At 39.4% G+C, this 16,201-nt stretch overlaps 1 pseudogene across 1 annotated transcript in view; it reads right to left on the bottom strand.

Annotated features, from left to right (window-relative positions):
• Window positions 1-14,288, bottom strand: part of LOC307116081 (acetyl-CoA acetyltransferase, cytosolic-like) — a 42,549-nt pseudogene extending 28,261 nt beyond the window's left edge. Inside the window, exons 1-2 of the transcript in view lie at window positions 14,194-14,288; window positions 11,181-11,377 (exon numbers count right to left, since the gene is read on the bottom strand). The product of the transcript in view is annotated as an acetyl-CoA acetyltransferase, cytosolic-like (transcript). The remainder of the gene's footprint in view (window positions 1-11,180; window positions 11,378-14,193) is intronic.
• Between the last annotated feature and the right edge of the window lie 1,913 nt (window positions 14,289-16,201).

The raw sequence follows: 16,201 nt of genomic DNA, 5'->3' as shown, positions 1-16,201 counted from the left end.
GATGGTGCAATGAACATAGGTGTGCAGATATCTTTTCAAGATCCTAATTTCATTTCCTTTGGATAAACACCCAGAAGTGGGATTGCTGGATCAAATGGTAGGTCTATCCTATATAATAAAAGCCTAATATGCTAAGTGTCTGATCATCTGGTTTCATTCAACCAATCAAAGTGTAATATGCTAAGGCTGCTCAACCACTCGCTATGATGTGCACTGACCATCAAGGAGCAGACAGTCAACCGGTTGACCAGTCACTATGACGAGCACTGACCACCAGAGGCAGACACTCTCACCGGTAGGTTAGCTTGCTGCTGCAGTCCAGCTGATTGGGACTGAGCAAGATAGGCTGGACGGGCCCTGGAGCCTTACCGTGGTCCCTCCCCAGCTGGCCAACCTCCCACGACCCTCCCTGGCCCTGATCATGCACCGGTGGGGTCCCTCGGCCTGATCTGTGCCCTCTCACAATCCAGGACCCCTTGGGGGATGTCAGAGAGCCCGTTTGCTATGATGCACACTGACCACCAGGGGGCAGACGCTCAGTGCAGAAGCTGCCCCAAGGGTGATCAGTGCACTCCCACAGGGGGAGCACTACTCAGCCAGAAGCCAGGCTCACGGCTGTTGAGCACAGTGGCGGTGGCTGGAGCCTCTCCCACCTCCATGGCAGTAGGACATCCCCAAGGGCCCCTGGACTGCGAGAGGGCGCAGGCCAAGCTAAGGGGCCCCGGAGTGCATGAATTTTGTGCACCAGGCCTCTAGTTATTACATATGGCTATACTATTTTACATCCCACCAAGAGTGTACAAGCGACCCATTTTCTCCACACTCTTGCCAGCACTAGTTATCTTGTCTTTTAATAAAAGCCATTCTAAATGTGTCAGATGATATCTCATTATGGTTTTTATTTTCCCTTCATTGGTGATTAGTGATGTTGAACATCTTTTTATATATCTGTTTGCCATTTGTTATGTCTTCTTTGGAAAAATGTCTAATCAGTTATTTTGCCCATTTTTAAATTGGGTTTGGTTTTGTCTATTGAATTGTAGCAGTTTCTTATATACTAGTATTTTGGCTATAACCCTTTATCAGAAATATGACTTGTATATGTCTCTTCCCTTGTATAGGTTGCCTTTTCTTTTTATTGTTTGTTTCCTTTGTTGTGTAGAAGCTTTTTAGCTTGATGATAAAATTTTATTGCCACTTTTTTAATGAAAACTCTTTTAGTTGACTTCTATAAGCATCCATATCTAGCTGTGATTAAAGTTGTAACAGATTAATGTGTCTTTTCCAAATGGGACTTTGTGTCAAGAGTGCCTGATATTGTAAGAGAATCTGAGATGACTCCCTTTATTTCAAAGATAATTTTGGTAAAATTCACTTTATTTTCAGCTGTATTTACTTTTCTAACAATATTTGTAGGCTGAAAACTGGGCCACAGAAATTGGGAATCACTACAAAAGGAGAGATATTGAATTTACCTCAAACACTGTGGAGGACTATCCTTAAAAAGTGCTTTCCAATTTTTCCAATGTCAAGGGTTTTAAAATCTGAAAATCTCAGCTTGAACTGATATACCAAAGTTCACATCCTGGTACCTTGCAATTTAAGAGAATGAAATTCAAGAGGTTGTGATTTTTATTTGATGTGACCTTTGAGCTTTGGATTTTCAAAAGTCTTTGAAATAAAAACAGAATTTTAGTAAAATCTTTCATTTTAATATGGTATGCATATACATTATTTAAGAAAAGTACTCAATTCACGTATTTCCTTTGACAATAAAATGAGAAAATGCTTTTAAAGCATCTAGAACACATAAGGTATCAGGATACATTAGTTCCTTTCCTTTCTAAAAAAAATAAAACACAAATCGTCACAAGAACTCAGGAAGAAAACAATAAACATTCTCTCTGCCTGCATCACTGCTTTTTAAAAAATATATACTAGGTATATTTTTACTGATTTAAAAAAGTAAGGGAGAAAGAAATATAGAAATATCAATGATGAGATAGAATCATTGATCAGCTGCCTCCTGCATGCTACAACTGGGCACGTGCCCTGACTGGGAATTGAACTGTGACCTTCTGGTTTATAGGTCAATGCTCAACCACTAAGCCACACCGGCTGGGCCTGGCATCACTGCTTTTGATAAAAGAATTACCTTTCATTAGTCCCCAGCCAAGCAAATAAGCACCTTAAAATGAACAAATAAACATTCTACAAATGGATTATTTTCTGTGGCAAATTGTCCGAACATTGTGCCTGAGAAATGTGTATTATCTGATCCCAACTTGTTGATATGTCCCTACCTTTTAATACCAAATTGAAAGAATCAGAATGAAAGCAAATATTACATGGCTCTCTAACCACTTGTGAAACCTTCTGGACTAAATGTAACACTCAGGAGGTTGGAAACTATGAACAGATTGTGATTTATTTTTCATTTAAGCAGATCTCACATGGGAGGAGTGCAATGATGTTCAATACTCTCTCAGTCGAGGAGCCGTCAAAGGGATTTACCAGATCATAATTAACAGATCGGTAATATATTTTTTTAGTATTCTAGTTCTCTAAAGTCTCTTTATTTTGAACCTTTGGTCAAAATATGTCAATTTACTTTGTTTTTCTCCTCTCAGGCACTGTTTTAGACACGTTTTAGCTTTTTGTCAGTAACAGCATTAGATTTTGGATGAACCGCTGTCATCTTTTGTTCCTCACAATGTCATGGTCAAAATTGGATCAAGTGTATGAGCAAAACGCATGCCTCAGCAGGGTCAGGAAAGTTGCGGGGAACTGCATTGTGCTTTTTCTCAGGTCCTAACGGTAGAATTAAGTGATTCCTCTGATAACCTTAAACACTAGCCTTCATTAAATATTATTTAGCATATAATGGGGATTATAAATAAACAGTCACGTCTTTAAGCAAGCTAAAGGGATATAAAAGACAGATGAAGAGCTAACTGTGGCCTATTGTTTCATGTAACCGTGGTTCAAAGAAAGAGCCGCTGCTATTTGGCAGCTGTCGACGGGAGTGAGCTGAAATCATCCTGCCCGAAAAACAAAGAAACCAGCAGCACAACAATGTGAGTCAGCTCGGCAGTCTTCTCCACATGAAGGACTTGAAACTTGGATTTCAAAGGTAGAATTCCTAAAATAATATTTTTAAAAAGCCTTTTTTATTCTGCGATTGATTCCTAACTATCCAAGGGCCAAATACTCTAGCATTCTTAAACTTCACGAGTTGCACTTGAACCTCTGCTGTGCAGCATGTGAATGTGGCTAGTTTAGTGTTATGACATAATTAATAGGTGTTGTCAGAGACTCTCATTTCTGATCATGGGGGGTTGGCAACCTTTAGTGGCTTCCATCCCAGGCTTTGAGAAACAGGCCAGATGGTCTGTCCTACCCACACACGGCAAAGTGGAAGCCATTCTTTTTTAGGACACTTTGAAAGCCTTTTTGGCCAACTTCATGACTCCTGCAGAAGTTCAATTAGTTACAGTTTTACTTAATTTGCTACAGGTACACAGATTGTTTCGGGACCCCCTCTAAAACTTCATTGAGGTAAAAATGATTGCTATAAATAGTTGAATTCTTTTCTCATAGTGAGACTTAGCGAGGAGGCAACACAAGGTACTGGAAAACAGTGTTGCCACTAAACATACATGCCATCCCAGCCCTGCCACAAACAGACGCTGAAGCGCAGGGATGTAGGGTTCAGTAGCGGCATCTTTGTAATGAGGCATTGGGCTGGATGACCTGATCCCCTCTCACTGGAAAAGTCCATGCTCCGTGGGGCTTTCTATATGTCATCAATCACAAACTTTATGCTACTTCAAGTAGGCCCCTGCTTGGCTTTCTCAAATTAAAATGTGTGGTTTTGAAGATTTGTGAGAGTCCTTGAAGTTCTATGACAAGAAGCAATTTTAATTTTGCTGAGGAACAAATTTTATTTGCACACACTGCAAGGCTATATGTAGGAAGGAGTGAGATTTATTATAACAAAATCTAGCCCTCCACCTATCATTTGTATCTCAATGAAGTCTCATGTTATCTTCTTGTTATCATTCTCAATAAGAATCTAAAGGGATAATTTAATTGTTTTTCTTTTCTTTTGGTACATCTTGTTTCATTTTATGAAGAAAAATTATAATGCTGTATATGTTATTAATTTGAAAAACTAATCTTTTATATAAAACTTGAATTATACATCAAAATAACTTAGCATAGCTCTATAACGAAAACTAGAAGCAGGAGAACTTATGACAAAGTCTCATATGCCTTTATACTTTCAATTCAAATCACCGTTTCCTAACTTATCTATCTTAAGTACTCACAGATTCCCAAAGCTTTGATGGTTTATGTAATTCAATATATCTATATAGCATCTAAAATATATTCATGTTTATTCTCTAAATTAATAAAATTATATATTATAAAACTGCTTAATAAGTGACAAATCATAGTGCAAATTATCCTAATAATTTCAAAATCATTTATTGATTTTTAGAAATGCTTGATATAATATCTTATTGAGAAAGACTATCACTAAGTAATGCCTCTGCCTAATCCATAATTTGACATAGAGAACTGCATCCAACTTTTAAGCAATTTCTCCCATTTAATTGATAGTCATTAGGTGTATTAATAAGTAAAGGATTTTTCATCATATCAACACTGTTCATGGTGCTGATTCCTCCCTCAACTTCCATTAAATTAATAGCAAATCCAATTAAATATTTTCTAGCCCATTTCTGAGATCCTTATAGATTAAATTTTCTATTATCAATTGAAACATGACAACAATGAATCTGAATGTCATTTTAATAGGATTAAACTAATCCTTCAGGTCAGGTGAGAGGTGGCAAAAATGGTGATGGAGAACATGAGCCTGTTGCCAGCCTGTTGCCAGGCTACCTGTTGCCAGGCTACCCCAGTTAATATCCTGGCCCTGCCTGCCATTTAAGTTTTAAGTAGCTTTCAATGCCTCCGTTTCCTTGCTGATTGGATGAGGAACACTCAAGTGTGCTGGAATTGTGTCTGGCCCTTGACTTATTGTTACTATTGATGCTATTAACACCTATGACTAGCTGCCATACAGTGACTTAAAGGTAATATTTAACTGAGAAGATTGAAAACAAGGATTTGCACTCCTGGCATCTCCGTCCCCATATTACTTCCACAGGCTTCTTTCATCTTCTGCTTCTTCCTTTGCAAAAATTCCCACTCTGCCAGAAGAGTCAGCAGTTTTTGCCTGAGGCTGTCCACACTACCCCCTATCTATCAGCTCTTCCCTGGTCTGTCTGCTTTCTCAGAGTCCTAGTGAGGCTGCAGGCTACCTAAGCACTATCTGATGATGGCTGAGACAGGAACCGTGGTGTGTGGCTACAACCTCATGGGGGCAGGTGGGCACCTTTCCTCCTCACAGTTGCCACAGTTCCCTTTTCTTCTGGTATTTGGACCTGCTCTGCATAGAGGGAAACAGGAGTAAATGGGCCAGTTCAAGAGCTGCAGTCAATTCAGTGGGTCGTCTGGAGGTCCAGCAGATTGGCTGGGGCCAGGATGGCCCTAGTATCTACCATGAGGACCCTGTAACATGGGATATAGGATGGGTTCAATAGATATTTACTAAAGAAGTGACTGGATGGGAAAAGGGAAACCCTTTGGGCAATACTAAGTAGGGAGCCCATTTTATCACTGATGTGGTAGTGATGGCACTAACCAATCCTAACAGCTGCCAACCTTAGAGGAAAAGCAGAATCTTGAAGGCCCTCATTAGACACTGGTCCTTTAGTTGTTGGGAAGGTTTGCAGTGGTCCAAGAAAAGCGCTGGGGCATTTGAAAGGCCCTGGGTTGGGGGGGAGTTTGGAACAAAGGCTATTTGTCAACAGATACAAACATATTTCGACAACAGGTAAAGCCATCCCAATGTGTGTTGGCTAAATATTATTCCTAACTAAACTAACCATGAGATTTCCACTACTAGTATTCTCCCATCCCTCAGGCATGGATAGGATGTGCAATAGGGGAACCTCAAATAATCCTTATGCTTATATCTATCTGTCCTTAAGTATAGCTTGGCACATAGAACTTACTTGATATTTACTGAATGAGTGACAGGATGAATGAATGTGCCTATAGAAAGACATATTTTCTTATTTTACCTGCCTGAAAAGTTTGACCACAATACTTGAATAAATCTTATGCTTGAGGTGTGTTGAACACGCCCTTACCAACAGTGCAATAGAGGACTCATGAAATGGGCATAGGCTTTGAAGTTAGATACATGATAATTCAAATCCCAGTTTTGTCCCTACCATCTTTAGTGATCATAGACAAATTATCTGCTCTATGACACAATAATTTTAACATTACTAAAGATAATGTCTACTTCATAAGCCTGTTAGGACATTAAGGGAATGTATAAAGTATATATATCTAGTACCTGGAAAATAAGTAATACCCATTGTTATTGTTGTATATTGATGTGACTATGAACATACTGTATGCATTAGACTGTTGGCCTTCCCTAGTCTAGGAAGGGATTTCATATTATTCAGGTCAACCTCCCATGACTTTAATTAGCTATATTATGGTTTCTTTTCCATCCTACACATGCAAATATAGATTTGCTGCATACTTAGAAACCAAATCTGCTTATGCAATAATTCAGAACACATGACATGACTTCTTTTTCATTAAAATCTAGATATAATAAAATAATTCTCCATTAATTGTCAGAAAATGCTTTGAACCAGTAAAAATATGTTTTCTGATGTATACCCTGCTTATCTGCCAAGCATCCATGACCATTCTTATCACTACAAAGTATTAACACTTATTATCTTAATTATGTATAGCACTTCTCTAGAAATCAGATAATTATTTATGTGGACATGTGAACCAAGAGTCAAGGTCAAAGCTCAGGTAAAGGTTATTTTGTTTCTATAATCATATAAATGCACTTATTTAAAAAAAAAAAAACAGGTATTCTAACACTCTGTAAAGCATTTCTCTATTTCTAGATATTGGTTTGGCTTTCATTTCAAATAGTCCTATCACGCTATTTTCAGGACAAAATAATAGTTTAAAAGATTTTTTATCTGAGTTGATTTAATTTGACTGAGGGAATTGGGGGTATGTATAATAGAGACATGTTATCAAAGTTGGAAGATTAGTCCATAGCCAGTAGGAGCTGGAAGTAGCAGATGTCATGGCACTTTATCTGCAGATGGATGGGTGAAGAAGCTTAATGCTGATGTTTCAATAAACAGTTGGGCGTGGACATTCCGATCTCTGTTTTGAGATAGGAACTTAACCAAGATAACCATTTGAAATTAAAAATAGTTTCAACGGTCCAGTTCAGTTGTATCTCAGTGTCATTTGCTCCTTCTAGAGAACCAAGGGGGAAAAAACATGCATTGTATGTGTATGTAAAAGATTGTGAGAAAAGCACAAGATACTTCCATCATTTTGCCTTAAGAATGAAAGTAAAGTTACAGAATCCTTAAAACCATTCATTTTTTTAAATTTATTTCAGAGAGGAAGGGAGAGGGAGAGAGAGAACATTAATTATGAAAGAGAATCATTGATCAGCTATCTCCTGCAGGCCCCCTACTGGGGATCAAGCCCATAACCCGGGCATGTGCCCTTGCCTGGAATGGAACCCGGGACCCTTCAGTCCGCAGGGCGACGTTCTATCCACTGAGCCAAATCAGCTAGGGCAAAACCATTCAATGTTTAAATCTTGCATATTTCAATAACTTTCTTATATAGTTATGATTCCTCTTAGACAACATAATTTCCCACCAAAAGCATAAATTATTGTTTATATCTCCTTATCTATAAAACAAATTACTTCTAAATCTAAAAATATGAAGAAAACTCATCAATGAAAGGGAATGCCTTAATATAAATGTTCAGCATTAGAGAACACTGTTATAAAGATCAATCTAGAGTATAAAATAGCTCCAAACTTAATATCATGAAGAGCATTTTTATAAATTATGTTGCTATATCTTTATATATTTGTATTTGTCATTAGGCTACCTGGGACATTTTAAATTAAAATCATCAAGGTAGAAGTTGAATTAAATATAAAATCTTAAATGATGTAGACAAATGTTTGAAAACAAAAAATTAAAAATCAGAATGATAATATACTTTGGTCAGATAAACTTATATTTTAGACTTTGTTGTAAGTTCTTCATTTTTTAACTAGCAAAAAGAGAACATTTTCCTCTCTTTTATTATTTTATAGGTAATGCTCAAAAGCAAAGATGGGTGATAGATGAGATATAATTAGAGGAAAATTGATGGTGGTTGCATGAACTAAGAAAGAGTAATCTGAATTTGAAAAGTAAATAAAGAAAAAAAGAAATACACGTTCACATTATTTAAAATAATTTTCACATTTTTAAAAAATATTGGTCATTTGTAATGTGAAATATATTTGAAGTTTCTTCACTGACTCTTAGCAAATTCTTGTGAAACTACTTTAGCCATATGAAAGAACTCATATTTTATGAATACAATTATGCTAAAAATGCCATGAGTGAAAAATTTGATGATTATTAGTATGAAATATATTGCCTGACATAATAATAAAACACATATAATCTTGAGTAGATAAATGGATACTCTGGTAGTAATATTACTAACACAGGTTTACACAAGCTCAAATGAGTATCTAAAGGCTTTGAAATGTTATTTGTGCTAAAAGTTTTATGGGATTTATGACAAATATTTTAATTTACACACAGTGATAAACAAACCCCACCCATAGCACTAACTGTTGGGTCCAAGCCCCTGTGCCAGGGACTTGGACCTTCTTGGATCAGGTCATAGACAGAGAAGCCATGAGAAGTTGCAGGTGTATTAAAATAAGTCTTTATTGTGGAAGACAGTGGCCATATAGCCATCAGACAACATAGTCCTTCACAGCAAAGTCCTATATATGTAGCTGCACACCGGCTGATAAGACTAAATATCTTTCCCATCAAGCAGCATCAGTCTCTATACCCACAGTTATTATCTGAGCAGCCGCATGCTGCCCGGAGACTCACTGCCTCACATAATCGCGGCACCTGAGCTCTCTGCCTCAGCAGCTTCTCCAACCACTCCAGCCTTTCCTGCACACATAAGATCTACATCCTTGAGCCTGCCTCAGCTTCTCCAGCACACTCTAGCTAGTCAGTACCATGTATAATACCACTTAGACAAAATAGGCCTCTAGCCAACAATGACATCCATCAGTCATTTGGGCTGTAGAAGGGCACGCCTGCACAGTATACCATGAGATTGCTGTGGACTTGCACCTGCTCATGGTATCTTAGCTTTGAACATTCTGATTAAGATTTTCATGTTCAGAGTGGCCTTGGCCATTCCAGCATACTAACAACAAGGCCTTGACTATCCGGGCTCTCTGGCATGGTTCCACAAATATCCTCTACCATGTCCTACAAATACATTGATTTATCAGTCTTTTTCTGATAGAATTATAATATTTTTAAAAAAATAAAAAGAGTTTTCTTATCATTCTATTTCATAACTATTCTCTACTTTGTGAGAAAAATTAAAATATGATGAAACTATAAACAAAATCAAACATGTCTTTTTCTGTATAGAGTACATCTTTGGCATCAACCTTCTTTGTTTCTGATCACTGAATGCTCTACTCAGGATTTTAAAAATTAATAGAATAAATACAGGAAGTTGATAGTATATATTCTTACATGAAAAAAGTCTAGTTTCTAGCTATTTATATTGGAATGTATGATATTTCGTAAAATAAAACATATGCTTTTAAATCTTTTAAATTTACATTTTTTTATCCAACATGTATAGAATAATTTCCCTACCTCATTCGCAGCTCTGTACATTGGGAAGATAATTATAAATAAAATTAAATATATGCCTTAAAGAGTAGTAGAAGACCTATGGATAGATAATGTGTGTGTGTGTATATATATATATATATATATATATATATATAAAATATATAACAGTAGAAGTTATTATATCATTAAAACTAAATGAATGATATAGACAATAAATGAAGCTTCATAAGAGCATGAGCACATTAAAAGCCAAGAAAATGATCAAAAATGAGGTCAGCCATATTAAGTAGATTATTCAACAACTCATCTTGCTAAGGCTGTCCTAAATCAAAACCCAAGATCAACTAAATGATCAGCACTTTCTATGATTGGTGCTATGAGAGGACTTTTTGTCTAAATTTAATACAATGCCATACACATTTAGTAGGAGACCAAATTTTTTCACACTACGAGTTAAATTTAAATATGTAAACTGGTGGCCTTATTAATATGCTAACTTAAATTCACAATGTGATATATATATATGTGTGTATATATATACATGTACGTATATATATACATATATATATACATATATACATATATATGTATATATATATTACCATATTCACTCCTAAATGCAGGTTTTGAGTGAGGTATTAGGGGACCACACAGAAGCACAGAATGGTAAAGAAAGAAAAGTTTGTTTGAAGATCTGATGTTACTTAACATAGCCAAATGCAAGTTTTGATTTCAAGTAATATAATGTCTGAATAGTATTGGGAAAAAGAGTTACTGATATGAAAAAAAAAAACTTTTAATCAACACCTTTCTCATCTGCTATCAAAAGTAAAAAACAAAAAAGAAAAAACAGTAAGAGTTTTTTTCTTTTGTATTTTGTGGGAATTTTTACGTATTAGAGGTTAGAAGAAAATAATAAATGTGGCTCTAAAGCCAGAAATGATAAATAAAACAATTGGATACATTTTATCTAATAAAAATGGAAAATTTTTCTCTGAGTAAACTATAAAAACCCACAAACTAAAAACTATCTCTAAGCTATATAACTGATAAATGCTTATATTGATCATTTAAATCTTGCAGCAATTAAGGAGTAGAACAAGTCTTTTCTGAGAATGGTGTTCACTGTCCCCAAGCTGATCCTAAGAAAATAATTCAGATGTGAATAATTTATGTGGAAGGTGCTGGAAGCAATGGCAGGAGAGGGGATGAGACAAGGAAGTGAAGAGGAGCATTATCATACTACCACTGTGGGTGACATAGCTAATCCTACAGGAAACTCAGGGAAATGGCGTTTAACAGTTCTCCGAGTTATAAACCCACGGGTGAGGCAGGTGGGTTATTAACCACCAATTCCTGCCAGCCACTGGTGCAAAGCTGTCCTGGGAGTGTTAACTTTCTGACACCTGTGGTCTGCTATGTTGGAGGTCAGCATGGCCTCTGTGGCTTTGGAGAACACCCTCAAAGAAACAGATGCAGAAGCTGGAAGTTGGCTGGCACTCATTGGAATAGTCTCCATAGAAATGGCAGAGTTTCTATAGCCTCTGCGACAAGGAAAAAAAAAGGAATTCTACTGGTAAAATGAACTGGTAATTTACATTAAAAATACACAAATGTTTGGTAGTTATATTTTGGAAGAAATGTGGTCAAAAAGGCTTCTTCTCCAGAGATGTGACTTGCACAAAATAACGAAATTCTACAGAAAGGACATATCATACATGATTCTTTTCTTTCCAAGATAGATAATTCCATGATGCTGGGTTGTTCTAATGTTCAGGTTTTATCACATTTCATAGACATCTTTTTCAACAATTAGAATGCCGATATTTTGCGATGATGAGCAACAAAAGATATCTACTATAACATGCTTTGATTGCTGTGTCAATACTAAATATGAAATATGCCTGCCATATTTAAATTTGGTATTTTGTTTTCAAGGAAAACGTATAATAAATTTCACCCGTTGTCTTCAAATATATGAATAATTAATAACTTTACAAAACTAGTGCCAGTAATTAGGTTGAACTCAAAACTACTGAGAAAAGCAAGATCAGGCAGAATCATCCGTGCTTGTGCCAGCATGCAGGAAATACTTTGTTATATGTCTGTAAGAAACAGCATGGCCAGGTAAACTGCAGGGAAATAGTGCATAGGTGGAAAGATAAGTCCCTGGAAATAGACCCCGAACCACCATTCATGGTGGGGTGAGTTGTAGGGTAACTGTACCAGCTGTTACAATGAAAGGAAGTCTAACCTTTTTATGGACTATGAAATAGAAAAGGGTAACTCAGGAGCAGTTGTATTTCCTGGAAAAAGAAAGATGTCAAAGAGGCTGGCTACCAAGCTTGACTAACAACATGGGACACTTTGTATTGCAAGGAGCACTTGACCAGTAGACTGTGTAGAAAATTGCTTTTTCTAAGAAATTAAATTTTCTTTAAAAAATCACCAGATCAGATATTATTGAGTACACATACCTATGTATAAATATCTGTACCAGATTTAAGCTCTAAAACAGCAGAGACTATTGTCACCCATGGAGGGACAAAGGAAATACATGTTGGGACAAAAGTAGGTTTATACATGAGTACATGAAACATAGTTTATTCTTGTACTATTCATTAATTATTGTATTATCATCCATACTAGTGGCCTGGTGCACAAAATACGTGCACTGGTGGGGGGGGTGTCCCTCAGCCCAGCCTGCACCCTCTCCAATCTGGGACCACACAGGGGATGTCCAACTGCTGGTTTAGGCCCAATCCCACAGTGATCGCAATCCGGTACCGCTGGCTCCTAACTGCTCACCTGCCTGCCCGCCTGATCACACTTAACCACTCTGTCTGCCAGCCTGATCAACCCCAACTGCCTCCCTTCCGGCCTGATCACCCCTAACTGCCCACTCCTGCCAGCCTGATCACACCTAACCTCCTCTGCCTTGGCTCCACCACCATGGCTATGTCCAGAAGGACGTCCAGAAGGTCTCCAGGTCTAATTAGCATATTACCCTTTTATTAGTATAGATCAGTGATGAGCAACCTTTTGAGCTTGGTGTGTCAAACTTCGCCAAAAAACTGAGCATAACTCGGGTAGTGTGTCACTTTGAGGAAAAAACTAACTCTAAGACTCTAGTCGCAAATGTTTCATCCTCAGGAGCAGCAAATGTTTTATCCTCGGCATGAGGTCGCATGTCATCAGAAATGGCTACGCGTGTCAGTGCTGACATGCATGTCATAGGTTCACCATCACTGGTACAGATGAACAACTGTAAACCCACTTTTGCCCCACCCTATATACACAAACATCCACAAATCCTATATAATAAAAGCTTAATATGCTAAGTGTCTGGTCGACCAACCAAAGTGTAATATGCTAATGACTAGAGGCCCGGTGCATGAAAATTCATGCACTCGGGGGTGGGGGAAGGTCCTTCAGCCCAGCCTGCACCCTCTCATAATCCGGGACCCCTCGGGTAGGGTCCCTAGGCCTGATCTGAGATAGGGCCTATCTGGCTTTCCTTCCCCCGGCTGCAGGCAGCTGACCCCATCTCCGCCGTTGCCACTGCTTGCCTTCTATTCAATGCTGCCCCCCCTCCCCTGCCACTGGTGGCCTCCCTCTGCAGGTGACAGGCATGGGGTGCAATGGCTTCGCTGACGTGGGCCTCCCTCTGCGAGGTGATCGCTGACCAACTGCACACCTGCCACAGACTCGCTGTTGGTGGTCTGGGCCTTCTTATTTCTTTGTTGGGGCGGGGGATACCAGCCCTGCGAGGGGCCGTCTGCCTACCTGATCGCCCCTAACCACTCTGCCTGCCTGCCTGATCACCCCTAACTGCTTGCTGGGGGGTAGGGCCAGCCCTGCGAGGGGCCATCTGCCTATCTGATCACCCCTAACCACTTGATTGGGGGCGGGGCCAGCTCACCAAGGGGCCATTTGCCTACCTGATCACCCCTAACTGCTGGTCTGCCTGCCTGATCGCTCCTATCTGTTTTCTTGGGAGTGGGGCCAGCCCGGCGAGGGGCCATGGTGGTTCTGGTCTCTGGTCATTCAGGTCGTTATGCTTATGGTGGCTGGCCTTTTATTATATACTAGAGGCCTAGTGCACAAATTCATGCATAGATGGGGTCCCTCGGGGTGGCCTCTGGGGATCAGGCCCCAGCTTGCACCCCCAGCCTCACAGCCCCACCTGGCACCCACTGTGACCTGGCGCTGCCCCCTCACCTGCTCCACCATCCCACCTGCAGGGCAATCAATCAAGGCGGCCCCCCCCCCCCACAACTGCTGGTCACCATCTGTGGGGCAATCAGTGGGGCAATCAGCCCCTGCTCGCACCAGCCTTGGCCTGGTGCCGCCTGCTCACCTGCTCCTCCATCCTGCCGTGGTCCCGCTCTCACTGGGGTCGGCAGCGCCTCCACTGATGCCCGCTGCGAGCGCTGCGTTGCCGATGCCCGCCATGTTCCACACCACCCCCTGGTGGTCAGCACATGTCAGCGAGTGGTCAAACTCCCAGTCGAACAATTTGCATATTAGGCTTTTATTATATAGGACTAGAAGCCTGATGCATGAAATTCATGCAAAAGTAGGCCTTCCTTCCCCTGGCTGCCAGCACTGGCTTCCCTCTGGCACCTGGGACCCGGGCTTCCCTCACAGCCCTGTATTTTGTCTGGAAGGTCATCTGGTCTAATTAGCATATTACACTTTTATTATTATAGAGGATATGCTAAGGCTGCTCAACTGCTCACTATGATGTGCACTGACCACCAGGGGGCAGACAGTCAACTAGTTGACCTGTCGCTATGCTGTGCACTGACCACCAGGGGATAGACACTCCGACCAGTAGGTTAGCTTGCTACTGGGTCTGGCCAATCAGGACTGAGTGACACGGACTGGACATGCCTTGGAGTGCTCCCGTGGTCCCTTCCTGGCTTGCCAACCTCCCGCTTCCCTTCCTGCCCACAAACATGCACTGCTGGGGTCGCTTGGCCTGGCTTGGGCCCTCTCGCAATCTGTGGCCCCTCAAGGGATGTCGGTGAGCTGGTTTTGGCACAATCCCACAGGCCAGGCTGAGGGACCCCACTCGTGCATGAATTCGTGCACCAGGCTTCTACTAAACATATAATACTGCAAGAATAACACTTTAAAAACATAAACCCTAGAGTTCTTATCCTGATTATCATCCTTGACCCATGTGCTCCTCCCCAACTCATTTGATTTGACATTCTGTGTTCCTTAAGGAAGGACCCAGAAAAAAACAATGAATTAATAAATACTGAAAGAAATTATCTGTTTTTATTTCTGCAGTAAATATTGGAAGGTATAACCCACATAAAGAAAAGCTCTTTGAAGCCCTCAATGGCTTTTAAGAGTGTAAAGTGGTTCTGTGATCAAAATATTTGAGAATCACAGCTAGGAAACAGGTTGTTTTCATATCTCTACATAAGTGGAAGTGAAGAAGGCCTGTTAGAGAACTCCCTTCAAACACTATACATTTATTTATTATTTATATGTGTATAACAAACATCCAAATAATTTCAGCACACATGTGACATTTTAATTGATATTTGGATTGAACATATTCAGGCTCAGGACTAACTACTGCAAATCATTTAAAGACAGGTTTACAGCTTAATTCAAGAGTCTATGACTTCATTTACAAAAGTAGACTGTTCAGAAAGAAAAGATCTTTACAGAAAGGGAGAGGGACCTGCTGCATAAAAGAAGGAGAGTTGTCTTTTATAGGATGATTCTCCCATGGCAGTGATTCCTTACATCCTCTCAGGCTTTATGTCAGCTCATGAAACTTGCACGAAAGCGTGGAGTGAATGACCTTTTTATTTTGAAGCAGTTATTTCAGAGAAAGCTTTATCTGCACAATAAGGAGAGAAAAAAGTAAAGTGCTTGGCATTCTACAAATACCTTATGGATTTTAATGCCAGTTTAGTGATATAATAATGACTATTGTTGGCTTCTGAACAGTATTTCTAGAGTATTAGACATGACTCCCGTTTGTTACATAATAAATAGTAAGTAGGGGAGGGGGTAGAGTTGCCAAAGCTTAGCTGACCTAGTGAACACACATTTAAAAAAACTTGGAAAAGTAAACTATTGCACATGAGGGCATGTTCTGTCAACTTGAGACAGAAGACATCTATCATATCCCAACAATAATTCATCATAATTTGGTTCCTTTCAGCCTTTGACCAGCAATTTGGACACGATCCTCCGAAGGGAGCCGAACATTTGTAGATGAGGCTTCATGTTGATGGATCTGTTAAATTAGGTTTTACCTTGTAGCTACTGAGCAATTGAGCTGCTGAAATTCCCGACCACATCCTAACAAGAGCTTTTGTGTATTTCATCACATTACA

Source organism: Cnephaeus nilssonii (genome assembly GCF_951640355.1).
Source record: "Cnephaeus nilssonii genome assembly, chromosome: 1".
Taxonomy (NCBI): Eukaryota; Metazoa; Chordata; class Mammalia; order Chiroptera; family Vespertilionidae; genus Cnephaeus; species Cnephaeus nilssonii.
The sequence above is the reverse complement of the archived record's forward strand: the minus strand, read 5'-3'. Positions and strand labels throughout refer to the sequence as shown.